General features: G+C 38.0%; 1 long non-coding RNA gene across 1 annotated transcript; it reads left to right on the top strand.

Annotated features, from left to right (window-relative positions):
* Positions 1-1,042: 1,042 nt before the first annotated feature.
* Positions 1,043-11,444, top strand: LOC135464148 (uncharacterized). Its single transcript, XR_010443635.1, has 3 exons — positions 1,043-1,208; positions 2,135-2,513; positions 11,342-11,444. It is a non-coding gene; the product is annotated as an uncharacterized LOC135464148 (long non-coding RNA).
* The last annotated feature ends 4,836 nt before the right edge of the window (positions 11,445-16,280 follow it).

The raw sequence follows: 16,280 nt of genomic DNA, 5'->3' as shown, positions 1-16,280 counted from the left end.
TAAAAATAATGAGGCCTGGCCTGTAAGGTTCGCGTCATATCAGGAGGATGTAGGAAAAATGACCATTGGCAGCCGCTAGGATCGAACTCACGCTTAACAATTTAAAATAGATGCAGGCCACTTAACTTTATGCCTTATAAACTGGTGCAGACTTTCAATCCACTGTTAACAAAGCACGCTATAGGGGCCTACATGTTTAGAAATTAAGGCTATAACCCCGTTGGCTGATATATATATATATGTATGTCTACATGTATCTTATCCCAAATCTGTCTGGACAGGGTCGTGGTGATAAATATTCAAGGATGGTAAATCTTGCAGGCTATAGTACTCCTTCCAATGTATATTATAGGTATGAGACTGTGTATGCATATACAAGAGGCCTAAGAAACAGTGTGGTCATAGGTGTAAAATGAATGTCCATGAATGTATATTGCGGTTTATGCAGAAATATGTACACACGGCATTCATTCCTGAGGGATATATTTTTTCAGCGTTATTATTCCAACAGATGCACCGTGAAATGCAACCCGTTGGTTAAAATGGATTGAAATAACAGTGGCCTCCTCCATTTGTTAGGTTAGGCTTACGTTTTATTGGGAGATCAAATTCTGCTAAGCGTACTTTTGGCTGTTTGACACTATAGATTTACAGGTCTGTGTACATGTATGTAGATGCGCGCTCAAGCCAGATTACATTGGTGAGCAGCTAGGTGACCCGTAACATCTAATTCCATTCTGTAATCTTCCAAACCCACATACGGATAGCCCAAAATGCACATTCTAGTAAGACATGCATGAAAACATTAGAAGTCAATAGATGCGATATCAAATGAAAATCGGGTTTGCAAAATCACAGAACTGTCACGTTGTGACAGAGAACACGCCCCTTTTCGGTCTGGCGTCACAGACAGTGATTGGCTCATCACGACGTCACGTGACGGCTTACAACAATGGGCGCCGTGTCGCGAAGTTTGCATCTGGGTGATTAAAAGTCTTGCCGTTGTTTAGTGTCAAATTTCGACCTCCCGGACGGGCGGAAAGACAAATCTCAAGGGCTCGCACGGACTGCAAGAGGTGTATTTTTAGCTTCTCGCCTCGACTGAAGTGTCAGGTGCATTGAGTTAGCCGAGATTGTCACCGATTTATAGCGATTCCGCTAGTCGCCATGTGATTTCACACTAGCAATGACATTTGGACGGTGAAACGGTGAGTTGATTTTACATCATCGTCTCGCTGTGTTTCTGTTTGATAGTTATAATTTCAACAGTTGCATGTCTCACACACCTCCTTTTACTTTTGGCCAGTCGGCATGCGACTCTAATTAAACGATGTTGGCTATAATTTGTTCCCACCTCTTTATAGGCTACCAGAACGGATAAGTGCATTTACATGTAGTTACACAGAGCCTACCGTAGTTAGTTAAGCGTAACCCCAAATCACTTCTTGTTGCATTATGCATTATGTGCTAGGTCTATGTCAAGTTCTTTTGTTTGTTTTAAAGGGAATGACCAACAAAATATTTTAACTTGCAACATAGTTTACATACATTTTCAGTGTACATGTGTAATGCTGAAGAAAAAAGATATCCAAAAAAGTATGTCGTCAGTATGTATGTACATTTGTTCCTAATGTTGTTTGTTATTGAGTTTTTTTTTCTTTCTTTTTTTCCTGTCACCATAAGCATATGTAGGCTTATAGGCCGTGGTTACTAAACAATGTTAAATAAATAAATATTTTAAATTGCTGCATTAGAAATCTTTGTCAACATCAGTGTCAGTATTTTGTGAAGGTCTGGCAGCAACTTGCAGATGGTTGTGGGTTCCCTCCAGACTCTGCCCGTTTCTCTCCCACCATAATGCTGGCTGCTGTTGTATAAGTGAAATATTCTTGAGTACGACATGAAACCCAGGTCCAATGAATACATAAATAAGTATTTTGTGAAAAGTAGTCTATCAACTTACTATGCTAATGGCTAGTGATGGTTATCTCTACATGTATAAAATAATGAGCAGTAATGCATGCTGTTTTTTTCATGACATTTAGTGGAATTTTCGTTTATTAAAATAAAACATAATTTAGGTTTTCAATAACACTTACCATAAATTAAACCTGTTTAAAATATTTGATTTCAGGTGATGACCTTGTAATGCCTTGAATGAGTCCTAGCTATAACATCAAGACATCGGCCATTCTACATCAAGCCCTACATGTACCTGAAAACAATTCGGCTGGGTTTTGCGTTATAACTGTACGCGATGTGACATCATTTGGCTTCGTCTATGTGACCCTTTGTGATATTTGAGTAGCACTGAATTTTTGGGACATACATGTATGATGGCCATCAACCCTTGGCCCCTGGTAACGCGTCCACCTCTGTGGACTCGTCACTTGCGAGGCAGCACTCAAGATGTTCCCAGGAGATGATCTTCAGGGTAACCAGGTCTTAAGACCGTATACGTCTATTTCAGAAACACTTTGACAGGCGAGAACACTCTACATGTATCCTAAGAGGTGAGCTACTTTCTTTTTACAGATTTTTGAGCTTCATGCTGTATGGCAACAAGAAGCAATACATCACGCTTTTAACATGGAAGAATGGTGAATTACTGGCATATCATAGGCAAAATATTTTGTTGAATAACTTGTTGATTCCTGTGTTCTCACTGCTTGTGGGAATAATCAAGGTGACAGAAAAGCAGCTGTGAACACTTGAGTGGCCATTTATAAAGCCTATTTGTTCTGTGGTGACTACTAGTCTTTCACCAATGTGGCGTTCACATAAGTACATCACATGTGGAAAACTTTGTCAGAAACTTACCAGTGGTCAGTAGTTACATGTAAATCACTTCCTCCACCAGTAAAACTGACCGCCAACATTTTAAGTGAAAAATTCTTAAGTATGGCTTACATTTAAACACTATGACAAATTAATATATATATATATATATATATATATATATATATATATATGTATGTATATATATATATATATATATATATATATATATATATATATATATAAATAAGTGCAAGTATTAAGGGTGTTGTCTCATTACATTCCTCAAAGTAAATTTACCTGCACCTTGTTTGAAGGTGAAGAAAACATAAAAATGATGCCAAACTCTGTGACCGAGTAGTTAGCAAGTTTACAAAGCACAGTGATTTGAGAACCTCACCTTAAGTTCAGCTCATGAAGACTTCTTCTCCGATCGTAGATGGCAAGACCTGTCAGAAACCTGTGGATGGTGTTGGTATAATAATACGCCAAATGTTCCGGAGAACGTCATATTCAGATAAGTGAATAAACATTAATGACATGTAAGAGAATACTCCTTTTTATGTACAGTCATGTATGTTGAAATAAAAATCAGCCTTGAAAATGGTCAGAGTTGACTAATTGACTAATTAATTGTTACAGGTGCACATGTACACAATTCCTGGGTTCAGGACATAAATGCAAATTGTCCAGCTGTTCACGAAAGGTAAATTTGTTTATTTATTTGATTGGTGTTTTACGCCGTACTCAAGAATATTTCACTTATACGACGGCGGCCAGCATTATGGTCGGAGGAAACCGGGCACAGCCCTAGGGGAAACCCACATCCATCCGCAGGTTGCTGGCAGACTTTCCCATTTACGGCCGGAGAGGAATCCAGCATGAGCTGGTCTTGAACTCACAGCGACCACATTGGTGAGAGGCTTCTGGGTCATTGTTGCTGCACTAGGGCTCTAACCAACTGAGCCACAGAGGCCCCATGAAATTAAATAGTTATGTTATTTTCAGGGCCCTGCTCGTTTATTACCAAGCTTGTTTTTATGTAAAATGTGCGCTGGAAGTTGCTGTATCCATTGAATTATGCAGTTATAATCATGAATACATATTCAGAGAATAGTTTTTTGTATATGTATTTTGAATTCAGCAGTGGGAATGCATGGTTTATGACATGAAGAGCCCACTCATTATTATACACCCTACGTGCAGGGCACCCAATCTGTACAGTAACTATACGATGACTCTTGTCTTACTAATTAATTCATCTCCCCACGTTAACCCTTGTACTTCAGAAATTGCACTGTAGAGATAACCCTATTAGCCCTTCATGCACCCATAATAAAATCATATGCTAATTCAAGCCATAATTATCCTTGTCTGTTGTGGGCTACCCCAGCGACTGTCAAATGCTCACCTCTTAGCACTTCATTACTTGGACAGTCAATGTTAGAATCATTTCAATGTGGCCATAGATCCAATGCTATACATGTATATATCCTTTTGCAATAAAAGCTTTTGTGAGGTGTAGACTTGTATGGTGCTTGGAAGTGCATTATCTGACTGCTGTCTCGTATTAAAGGTAAATTAGGAGTTGTAATGTTTGCCAGGAGTTTGATGTGCAATGAACCATGGTGTTGCCTATTATGTCGTACTTTGCTCCATTGAGCATTTAACTGTGGTTGTTGAACTATATAGACGAAAGCTGTGATAATTGCATTGTCACATACATATGCACAGGTGTATACTAGCTTGTATCTACAGTAAATTGTCTGCTTCGGGAGCAGTAGATCCAAGGTCAATACTGGATCAAGTCACACCTAAGACCTGAAAAGAGGAAGTTGTAACTTGCTCGCTTGGCATTTAGCATGAAGGGTATAGTGCGACGACTGGTCAACTTATATCAGTATATTTGCTTGGTAAGTTGTCTCATTGAAGCAGCACTAGATAAAAGAGCGTTGGAAATCCATCCTGTAACAAGGAGGCACATTACATGCACTCTAAGAATTCCTTCGTTGTCAGATGACTGAAAAATTTAGGCATACAATTGTTATGAAGATGATACTAAAAAATGATTTGTTTGTGTGACTAAAGATGCAGCCCTCATAAAACTGTGCAAATTATCTCAGAATGCTTCAAAATATTGTTTTCAGAGGCAGTTGAAAAGGTTGAAGAATTAGTGTAGTGTGGGTGTATACATGCATGTGGCATGCACATGCATGGACTGATCTGGTATAGGTGTTTGAGCACCCATACGAGACATTCAATCGCTCAGTTTATCTAAATAAATAGTTTTGCATCCCTGACAGTATCAGGGATGATATAATGCTGGCCGCCATCATATAAGTGAAATATTCTTGACTACGGCATAAAACACCAATCAAATAAATAAATAAAATAAATATATGGACATGGATCATGAAGTGCAAAAGTGCAGTTATGGTTAAACTCTCACTTGTGGGTTGTCTCGGTTTAAAATGGATGCTGTGTGCTTTCTTGAATTTATTGGTTCATCATGCTTTTTCTTAGATGCACTTTTCTAAGTAATTTTCTGAGATCTGTTGAACTCTCAGTATCAGGTAAAATGCATCTTAGTCCTTGACGAAATTTTAGATCATTTAACGTGTACCCATTCAGCCATTGTGTTTAAAGGAAAACAGAATCAACGCTGACTGGCTGACAGTGAAGATAGAAGATTCCTGGGTTAAACTTTGCTGACTTGGTCATGCTTGAATAAATCTGCAGTACCTAAAATTCAGCCTGGAATATGCCTTTAGCCTAAACTTGCCTGTCTTGTCATTCCAGCCAATCTGTGACAGTTGTGTATCCCTTTAGCCTAAACTTGCCTGTCTTGTCATTCCAGCCAATCAGTGACAGATCATAAATACCTAAAAATTTTTTTATTAGCTTGAGCAAGCTCTTTGGTAGCCTGAGTACCAAATCTTAGTTTTGTCTGATCTTGTAAATGTGTCTTCAAAAGGAAACATTAACCTGCCCCTAAAGGAACACTTTAAATTGGTGTGGCCTTAACAAATACTCATGGCTAAACATAGATGCGTCCTCATAATCTGACGGCCAGGTCAAGGTGTGACAACCGGAAAGACTGAAACGGTCCAATTCAGCCAGCTGTGATGCGTACATGGATGTCTAGAGCTGGCTTCTAATTACATCAGAATATTTATAATACTTCACATTCTTCTTTTATTGGAAAATTAATTGTTTCTAGTTGTTTCCAGAACAACCTGGTATATTCCTGGGAAGTATTTGCATGACTAATTATCAGACATGTCCTTTGAATGGTTGAACTCTAAGCTCAAATATGCATGTGGAATCATTCCTGGTCAGCTTTCGTGAGTTTTTCAGTGAGTTTTTCAGTGAGTTTCTGTCAGCCGAAATATGAATAGTGTGATTATTTTGCTACAAACGTAATATTGTTGTGAACACGAAATTTCTGGATTTTCTCGCTCTCACTGTTCATGGGGCCAAGGTAACTATCAGCGCTGAAAGTACACCGATTACCTCCTTTCATAACCTGGTTGCCATGGAAGTGAATGGCTATTGGTGAAGCTTGTTTTACATGATTCTTTATCAGAATACTTCATACATTAATTAATTATAAATAATTATTATATTATTAAAGGGTATCTTGGCATCTGGACCACAAAACTCCTTGAAAACCTTGGAATGTCTAGAAATTAACGGCATGGTACCTTTACGAAGCCATGAAAGCCTGGAAAAAATTGTTGTGTAGTGTTGATATGTGGTAGTTTGGCCTGCAAAAGTGCTTGACAGATGTTCAGGCTGATCTATATATTCAATGTATATGTATATAGACAGCTACAACATAGAATCAAAAGTTTCAAATGTAATTTACTAATTAAAAAAAAAAATTGAGAGAGATAAATTGAAGTACTTTCCTTGACTGTGTTTAAACATCTTTCATCTGTCATATACTTAATGTTAGTGTTTTCTTTGGCTTTAACCTTGTGCATACATGTTTATATGTAGCTCGGAAAACATGAATCTTAAAAATTTGAGAATTTGAAAGGTTTATACATTACAAAACCATACAAATTATGTAAATACATGTATCTGTGTGTAATTAAATGATTAATTTTAATAGGGACCGGTCAGATTAAAATCGGCCATTACGGCCTTGCACCATTTTATTAACGTCTAATGTTTGTTTTTCATGACGTCACATGAAAGACAGAACAACCGTTACCACAGACACTAATACACTGCACAATTGTAGACTTCACACTGCAATCTTTCTTTGACCTAACAAATGATTCCAGGTGTTTCTTCACACTAAGGACACTTCTCAGGATCAGAAAATATGAAGCCTCAGTCCCTATTTGTACAGGTGTGCTTGTAAGCATTTGATGTCTGTGAGGTCAGATCTGAGCTCACTGCTGTTAAAGTACAGAATATCTAGCTTCCATGTAGGGCCAGATTGCATGCAGTTCCTAGCACTGAACTCATTAACCTGTTTTAGCCTCAGATAGGTAAATGAGTGCCACCTGTCCAGGTGTTGTGTCATAGACCGATGTCCAGGCGCTAATTAAACCATCCTGGGCTTTATGGCCAGTGGACATGAATTATTGAAGTATCTCTACCTTCCGTCAGGCATGCCTGGTGTTAACTGGACATAATAAGAACAGAAGAACAACAACAACAGCATCAGTTCTGCTAGCTGTCATCGCACCATCAGCTGGATGATACTCTGAGTATCAGTGATCAGTGAAAAGGAAACATGTTCAGGAATTTGGGATCTTTACCAAGGTGAAAATCTGGACCTGATGGGTGTTCAGTGGTCCTTTAGGATAGCGTGGAATGAATGAATGAAATTGGCTTAATGGCTCCATTTTGGCAAAATTGCTCCCATGTTTTGGCAAAAAATGTGGTTACCTGTGGACTAGTCATTTATCAATGATTTACATTTTGCCATGTTTATCATTTCATTGGTTTGTTGGTACCTGAATATTCCTGAATAATTTATTTATTTAGTACTCAAGAATATTTCACTTATACGATGGCGACCAGCAATTTGGTGGGAGGAAAACGGACAGAGCCCGGGGGAAACCTACAACCATCCGCAGGTTGCTGACAGACCTTCCCACGTAAGACCGGGGAGGAAGCCAGCACTAGACTTCAACTCACAGCGTATTCCTGAATAATTGGGAAAACCTTGATTCAGATTGGTTACAGCACTTGTATTAAAATGAAATTGCCCTTGACTCAGTTCTGTAGGATAATCCTCGCATTAGTTCTGTATAACATAATTCTCAATTAGGCACTCTCGAGGATAAACAGTATATTTATACTGTGTATCACAGTCCACAGATTGGTGCTGTGTGGTCATCAGGTTGGTACTGTGCAGTATGGTCATCAGAGATAGTACTGTGTAGTTTGGTCATCAGGTTGGTACTGTGTAGTATGGTCATCAGGTTGGTACTGTGTAGTATGGTCATCAGATTGGTACTTTGTAGTATGGTCATCAGGTTGGTACTGTATAGTCATCAGGTTGGTACTGTGTAGTATGGTCATCAGATTGGTACTGTGTAGTATGATCATCAGGTTGGTACTGTATAGTCATCAGGTTGGTACTGTGTAGTATGATCATCAGATTGGTACTGTGTAGTATGATCATCAGTTTGGTACTGTAGAGTCATCAGATTGGTACTGTGTACTATGGTCATGAGATTGGTTCTGTGTAGTATGGTCATCAGGTTGGTATTGTGTAGTATGGTCATCAGATTGGTACTGTGTAGTATAGTCATCAGGTTGGTATTGTGTAGTATGGTCATCAGATTGGTACTTTGTAGTATGGTCATCAGGTTGGTACTGTATAGTCATCAGGTTGGTACTGTGTAGTATGGTCATCAGATTGGTACTGTGTAGTATGATCATCAGATTAGTACTGTAGAGTCATCAGGTTGGTACTGTGTAGTATGGTCATCAGATTGGTACTGTGTAGTCTAGTCATCAGGTTGGTATTGTGTAGTATGGTCATCAGATTGGTACTTTGTAGTATGGTCATCAGGTTGGTACTGTATAGTCATCAGATTGGTACTGTGTAGTATGGTCATCAGATTGGTACTGTGTAGTATGATCATCAGATTGGTACTGTAGAGTCATCAGGTTGGTACTGTGTAGTATGGTCATCAGATTGGTACTGTGTAGTCTAGTCATCAGGTTGGTATTGTGTGGTCATCCGAATGGTACTGTGCAGTATGGTCATCAGATTGATACTGTGTAGTATGGTCATCAGATCGGTACTGTGTAGTATGGTCTTCAGATTGGTACTGTGTAGTGTGGTCATCAGATTGGTACTGTGTACTATGGTCATCAGATCGGTACTGTGTAGTCTAGTCATCAGGTTGGTATTGTGTAGTATGGTCATCAGGTTGGTACTGTATAGTCATCAGGTTGGTACTGTGTAGTATGGTCATCAGATTGGTACTGTGTAGTATGATCATCAGATTGGTACTGTAGAGTCATCAGGTTGGTACTGTGTAGTATGGTCATCAGATTGGTACTGTGTAGTCTAGTCATCAGGTTGGTATTGTGTGGTCATCAGAATGGTACTGTGCAGTATGGTCATCAGATTGATACTGTGTAGTATGGTCATCAGATCGGTACTGTGTAGTATGGTCTTCAGATTGGTACTGTGTAGTATGGTCATCAGATTGGTACTGTGTAGTATGGTCATCAGATTGGTACTGTGCAGTATGGTCATCAGATTGGTACTGTGTACTATGGTCATCAGATCGGTACTGTGTAGTATGGTCATCAGATCGGTACTGTGTTGTATGGTCATCAGATTGGCACTGTGTTGTATGGTCATCAGATTGGTACTGTGTAGTATGGTCATCAGATCGGTACTGTGTAGTATGGTCATCAGATTGGTACTGTGTAAGATAGTTATCAGATTTGTACTTTGTGGGATTGTCATCAGATTGGTACTTCAGAATTGTTGTCTTTGCCTAATAATGTTATAAATAAGGATGTAACACATGTGTAAAGTGAACATAAAGTCAGCCACTAAAGCTGAATTAATTTAAAAAGTAGTATTCCAGAAATGTTCTAAAAATATTTTAAAAATTCTACACTATATTTTTAGAGCATTTCTGGAATATCATCAAAATAAATAGCAAACAGTCCGTCAGTTCCTAGCCACTCATTTGGTGACACCATTTTACTATGTTATAGCTGTCTAGAGTGACGTCATATAACCTAGGAGCTCTCTCCTACCATCCGTATGAAACGATGTGACATTAAGAAAATACTAACAAAAACACCTGACACCCAATCAGAGGAGTATCAGCTCTGTTCCATGTTCAAAGGGCCAATGTTTCTTGTAGTTAATCGCTCGTTCAGGGCGATGTTTGTGGACACAAGGCATTATGTTTAAGTGGCTCTTCTCATCCTCGTCCCCGCTTGAGTGTAGCATTAGTCTACAGCTGTAGTTGGCAGTACCGACTTCAGGGAATTTACCAAACATAGCACAAAATTCTGATTGATAACAGACCCTTTCATACAGATTTTGGGAAGATATTTTCATAACCAGTCTGATTTTGCTAAGGAAAAATAATGCAAAAGTCGCAATAGTTTGCTTCAAGCAGTTACTCTCAGAGGCATTTTTTTTGCCAGCTCAGCCTGACAAATTACTGCAGTATCCTGTCCAACATGTAAGCACTGTGACACGGGGCAGCCATTTTCAGTTCCCTGCTCATAAATATGTGGTTCAAAATGTATCAGTTTAACACTTAAATTAAACCTTTAAGTCCAGTTTATTGCAACAATATTTGTCTGTCCACTATAAGAAACCACACTGACAATCGACAGCTAAATAAGTTTTTTGACATGACAGCCAACTATCATGTGAACCTTTCAGCACTAGTGATTGGCCAAGTTCATAAGGGTTTCTACAACATGGCTACTTGGAGTGAATTGTCTGTTAGTGCCATATCCCAATGATGAACTTCATCTTCTGGGCTTTGAAAACTTTTTACATATTTTTTTACATATTTTTCTGTGATAACGGTGTCCTATACCCCTGGTATCACTTTTTCTGTGTATATATAGAGGCGGACTTTATGTTCACTTTAATAAATATATTTGCATAGAATTTGGTCTTTTCAGCTAGCAAAAGTGTTCACCTGGATTTTGATCATATTGGTACTTTCAATATATTGATAAATATTATTATAATTAATTTGAAATTTACATTCAGATAAATTTGTAAGGTGTGCATCACATCCCTATTTATCATGCAAAGACGATATCCACCAAGAAGTGGCCCCAAATACACACCATGCAAACATATTTTCAAATACCCTTCTCTCCTGAAAGAAAGAACAATCGAGAGAATATCTGCAATAAGTTTTCATGCTGTTTTACCTGACCTTGCATCATCTGTATGTTTTCTTCTCCGTTAATGGATACACCCGATTAACCATATGAAAAATCAGTCAGTGTTGTTCCCTTCCCGACTTACGGATAAAGTTACGCCTTGCGATCACCAACAAAGTAGATAAGTCCTGTACCCACTTCTGTTTTTCAGCAGCAAGAAGATGAGGGGCCAAAGGTCGCGACATCAGCTGAACAAGTCGTACCACTTGCCTTACATCATCACTTTGGCTCAGCCATCCAGAACCAAGAACACAGTGAGTATATATATACGGCATGTGTAAATTGCATGTGTCTTAATTTTCTTTTTATACAGCCCCCATTGTTGTTGATGGAGGGTTGCAAGATGGTGCATGACAATGTCAATCAGTTTGCCTTTTTGGTAAACATAATACTATTCAGGATTTGTCTTATTATTAACTAGATGGAAAGACATCACATAGACACATCGACATGGATGGATAGATTTTATACATGTAGGTATAAGAGGATATAAACAGATTCACAGAAGCAGGAAAAAAAAAAACATGATATGGGGAGGGAAACTAGAAGTTCCAGCCAGGCTTTGGGATTAGGCAGCGTCAATTTAAATTGGTGTTTTATGGGCAGAATAAAGGGTTTTATTTTTTCACTGTCGGAGGAGCAGATGTTAACCCTAAATATCATCTAATATCATCTAAGCCTTGAAAAACAGGGAAAGCATAAAAAATATACCAAAAAAAAAAAAAAAAAAATAAGTAAACCAAACATGTCAGTAAGATATGTGGTCCTTAGTTTTGCCAGTACAATTAAAATATTTTAATTTTAGCTGTGTTTAAAGTCTTTAAGTCTGAAGATAAATATAGGTTCTACAGTCAGTCTCTGTGATAATACTTATTATTTTCGTGCCTGGCTGTAGGTATTTATTTATTTATTTATTTGATTGGTATTTTATGCCGTACTCTAGAATATTTCACTTATACGAAGGCAGTGAGCGTTATGGTGGGTGGAAACCCGGCAGAGCCCAGGGGAAACCCACGACCATCCGCAGGTTGCTGGCAGACCTTGCCACGTACGGCCGGAGAGGAAGCCAGCATGAGTTGGACTTGAACTCAAAGCGACTGCAATGGTGAGAGACTCCTGGGTCATTACGCTGCGCTAGCGTGCTAACCAACTGAGCCCCCACCCTGGCTGTAGGTCCTACATGTAGCGTTCTGATTCATATAAGCCTAGCATTATTATTACCAGTTCCAGAAATGGCTGACACACACATATACATGCATGTACATGAATCTGTTACCATGGATTCCGTGTACTAGAAAATGTGTGATTTAGGGGAAATTATACTCACAACAAAAACCTTTTTTCTTGAGACACTTTTCACATACATGTGTGTATATTTCACCACTGACCGCCATTTGAAGTTACTTCATGTTTTAATGTTTAATATACACTCACTTGAGTTTAAATTTATTTATATATACATGTAGGTGTATATATGTACAACTATCTAATCAAGTACAGCTTAAAGGATTGGAGTATTAGAAGGGGTCATTAGTAGAAAGGCTCTTACTTGTTTATCAGACCAGGTTATCTGACCAGGATTGGAGTATTAAAAGGGGTCATTAGTAAACCTCATTAACCTCATTTTTTAAAATTTATGAGTATAGTTGACCAATTAGTCAATACATACATGTAGATTAAAGGATTAGAGTATTATAAAATGGGTCGTTAAGGGAATGGCTTTCTGATAAGATTAACTCTTTAAATTCGTGTCCACTTCATTAGACAGTTGCTCAGCTATTTGCATAAATTAACATGGAAGTGACATGTATACTAACTTACAAAGTACATATATAAGGGTCGTCTTATGAGAGTGGAATTAATTCATATCGATATATAATGCTCTATTTCGCCTTAAGTTTGGTACATGCATGTAAAAATGCGCTTGTGTAAGGATCTTAAAATTATACTTTTTATACCAGCACTTAAGTTTTCAACCATAAACTTTCTTGGATGAATTGTTCAAAATGAAGCGAAATGTTCAACATTGAAAGATGCAAAAATTTAGGTGAGATACGGTACCTGGTACTACTAGATGAATGGGTCAGAATGAGGCGAAATGTGTAACATTGAAAGATGCCAAACTTAAGGTGAAATACGGTGCCTGGTAATTCTATATGAATGGGTGAGAATGAAGCAAAATGTGTAACATTGAAAGACGCCAAACTTTAGGGGGAGGTATGGTACCTGGTACTTCTAGATGAATGGGTCAGAATGAGGCGAAATGTGTAACATTGAAAGATGTCAAACTTAAGGTGAAATTCAGTACCTGGTACTTCTAGATGAATGGGTCAGAATCAAGCAAAATGTGTCACATGGAAATATGCTATAGCCTTGGGTGAAATATGGCACTTCGATGTAGTGTGGGTACTTGTAGAAGTCATAGCACCATGACACTCTGTGACACGTTTCGTTTGGCAAATCATGAATGGTAATTTCATCAGGTGTCTTGTTACAGTCCCATTATGTCCTCAACTTTATTACCGTGATTTTGATGGCAAATGTTTGTCACGGCTACTTGGACTCGTTTAAAACCATTTAGGTGGAGTTTTGTGGCTCGTGATTTACGACGTCGTCTGTGTAACATGGTAGAGTAGTTGAGCAGATGAAAACTGCACTTGTCAGTCGTCAAGGACAGGGTCATGTGGAGTAATCTGTTTGTGTGATGCGCTTACAATGTTAAATCGTCCATGTATGTATTTGGATTAGTACACAGGTAGTTACGGTAATTTTTGAGCATATCCAGACTATATGTATATCTTTGAAGAAGTTATGCAGAAGCGGGACATGCAATACCTACAGTATATAACACTGCATGATACACATAAGCTTGTCTTCAGCACACATGTTCAATCTTTATTTGGGCACACCTGTCCAATCATTATTTGGGCACACCTCTTTCATCATTATTTGGGCACATCTCTTTCATCATTATTTGTGCATGATTATTCAGTCATTATATGGTCACACCTGTTAATTCAACAGCATTTGGGAACATCAGTTCAATCACTATTTGAGTGCATGCACTCTTTCAATCATTTTTTATCACATTTGCTCAGTCATTCTAGGGGAAGTCCATTCAACCATTATTTGAGCACACCTCTTCACCTATTTGAGCACACAGAATAAATGCTTTCAGAATATGACTGAATAAACACATTTCATGTGGGAAATGGTTGAAAAATTATAGTTGTCGTACATGTTCTAATGTAAATTGGGCACACCTGTTAATTCAATCAGCACTTGGGAACATCAATTCAATCACTATTTGAGGACATGCACTCATTCAATCATTTTTTTGTCACATCTGCTCAGTCATTCTATGAGACGTATCATCCACTCAATCATTATTTGGGCACACCTGCTCAATCATTATTTGGGCACACCTGTTCAATCATTATTTGAGCACACCTATTCAATCTTCATTTGATCACACAGAATAAATGCCTTCAGAATATGACTGAATAAACACATTTCATTTGTGGAATTGTTGAAAAATTATAGTTGTCGTTTATGTTCTAATGTAAATTGAAGCCATATGTAATATTAGGGTTGATAAGATGGTAAGGTGTTCAAGACTTCATCATGTTGACAATTGTAATTCAGATTTTTTTGTTTTTGTTTCTTTTTTTTTTTTTTGTTATGGCCCAAGCTATTAACATTTTTATGTATGTGTCTTTGAATGGTTGGAAGAAGGCCTAGACTGCCTGTGTGCAAGGATAAAGCTGGCTGTCTGGTCACCATAGTGACAGTTCCAATATTCTGGGTGTTGATGACAATGTTTGCCTTTTTTTTTTGTAGGTGTAGAAACATGCACTCTTTTTCAGAGTTTGCTTAAGCCTCAGAATACAGCTCTCAGGTTTTCACACAGTGCCTTAACCTTGTTATCCAGGTGTTATTTGATGATTTAATCAAGTTTGGATTACCAGGCTATAGTAAGGCCCCCTAAGGTGAGCCTTTCTTACCTCAGTGTTTACCTGAGATCAACAGGTAGGCTGTCCTCTGTCAGGCCTTTGATCTCTTAACGAGTGCCAAGTAAATGTGACAGGCAACAAGGTGTGCTTTACAGTTACTCACTTGACTGATGTTCTACCTATGTTATGAGACAATCAATTCACCTATCAGAGCTGTAATCTGCGTAAACATGCGCAGGCCACTCTTTATGAGTAAGCTCTAATGAGGCTCTAAAGGGGTGGGTGTCGGGGGGGAAAGGATTAAATATATAGACTGTGTGCAGATGTAGTTGCCATATACAGTTTTACAGTTCTTTAAAAAGTAAATGATCATAGTCTTTTGTTTGATGATTTAGATATATTGAGAATATAGACACGTGTGATTAAATGGTCAGTGTTTAGGAATACAGTAAAAAAAAACGTTTTTTATTGGAAGAAATGGTTTGTAACCTTTCTGACCAGTGTGAAAGATCATTGGACGATGCAAAGGTGTCAGATTCCAGCAAAAGTGAAACTTAACAACAGCAATCTGTAGTACTGAAAAATAGTATTATGACTGAATATGCTTAAGAGGATGTTCATTTCTGTAGTATTCCATTAGGCTTTAGGAGCTGCATGTAGTTCTGGGAAAAGAGCAAAAACTCCAGTTTGGGAACATCTCCAGCTTTGATGTAGAAACGGTCATAAAACTTTAGTTTAGATACATTGATTAAGCTTCGATTGGCAAACATAGATTAAACTTTGGTTTGGAAAAATTTTGTTTAGAAACATACATGTACAAATATGGCAGATAAAATGAACTTTCAGAAACTTTGGTGTGGAAACATTGATTAAGCTAGAAACATTGATTAAACGTTGGTTTGCAAACATACATGTAGATGGAACAGTGGTTTAGAAAACTGTGGTTTAGGAAAATTTATGTAATAATAATGCTGCAACAAAAAAACTTCTGTTATAAATTGCATGTAAAGCGTGATACACTGCATGTTCAGCTTGGCAACTTTGTGTAACTCATGTGGTTAAGCTTCAGTTAGGTTTCAGTTAAGCTTCAGTTAGGCTTCATTTTGATGGTATTGCAGATACATATATACACTCACT

The sequence above is a fragment of the Liolophura sinensis genome, chromosome 3, assembly GCF_032854445.1.
Source record: "Liolophura sinensis isolate JHLJ2023 chromosome 3, CUHK_Ljap_v2, whole genome shotgun sequence".
NCBI classification, from domain to species: domain Eukaryota; kingdom Metazoa; phylum Mollusca; class Polyplacophora; order Chitonida; family Chitonidae; genus Liolophura; species Liolophura sinensis.
Note: the sequence above shows the minus strand (reverse complement) of the source record. Positions and strands in the feature narration are given on the sequence as shown.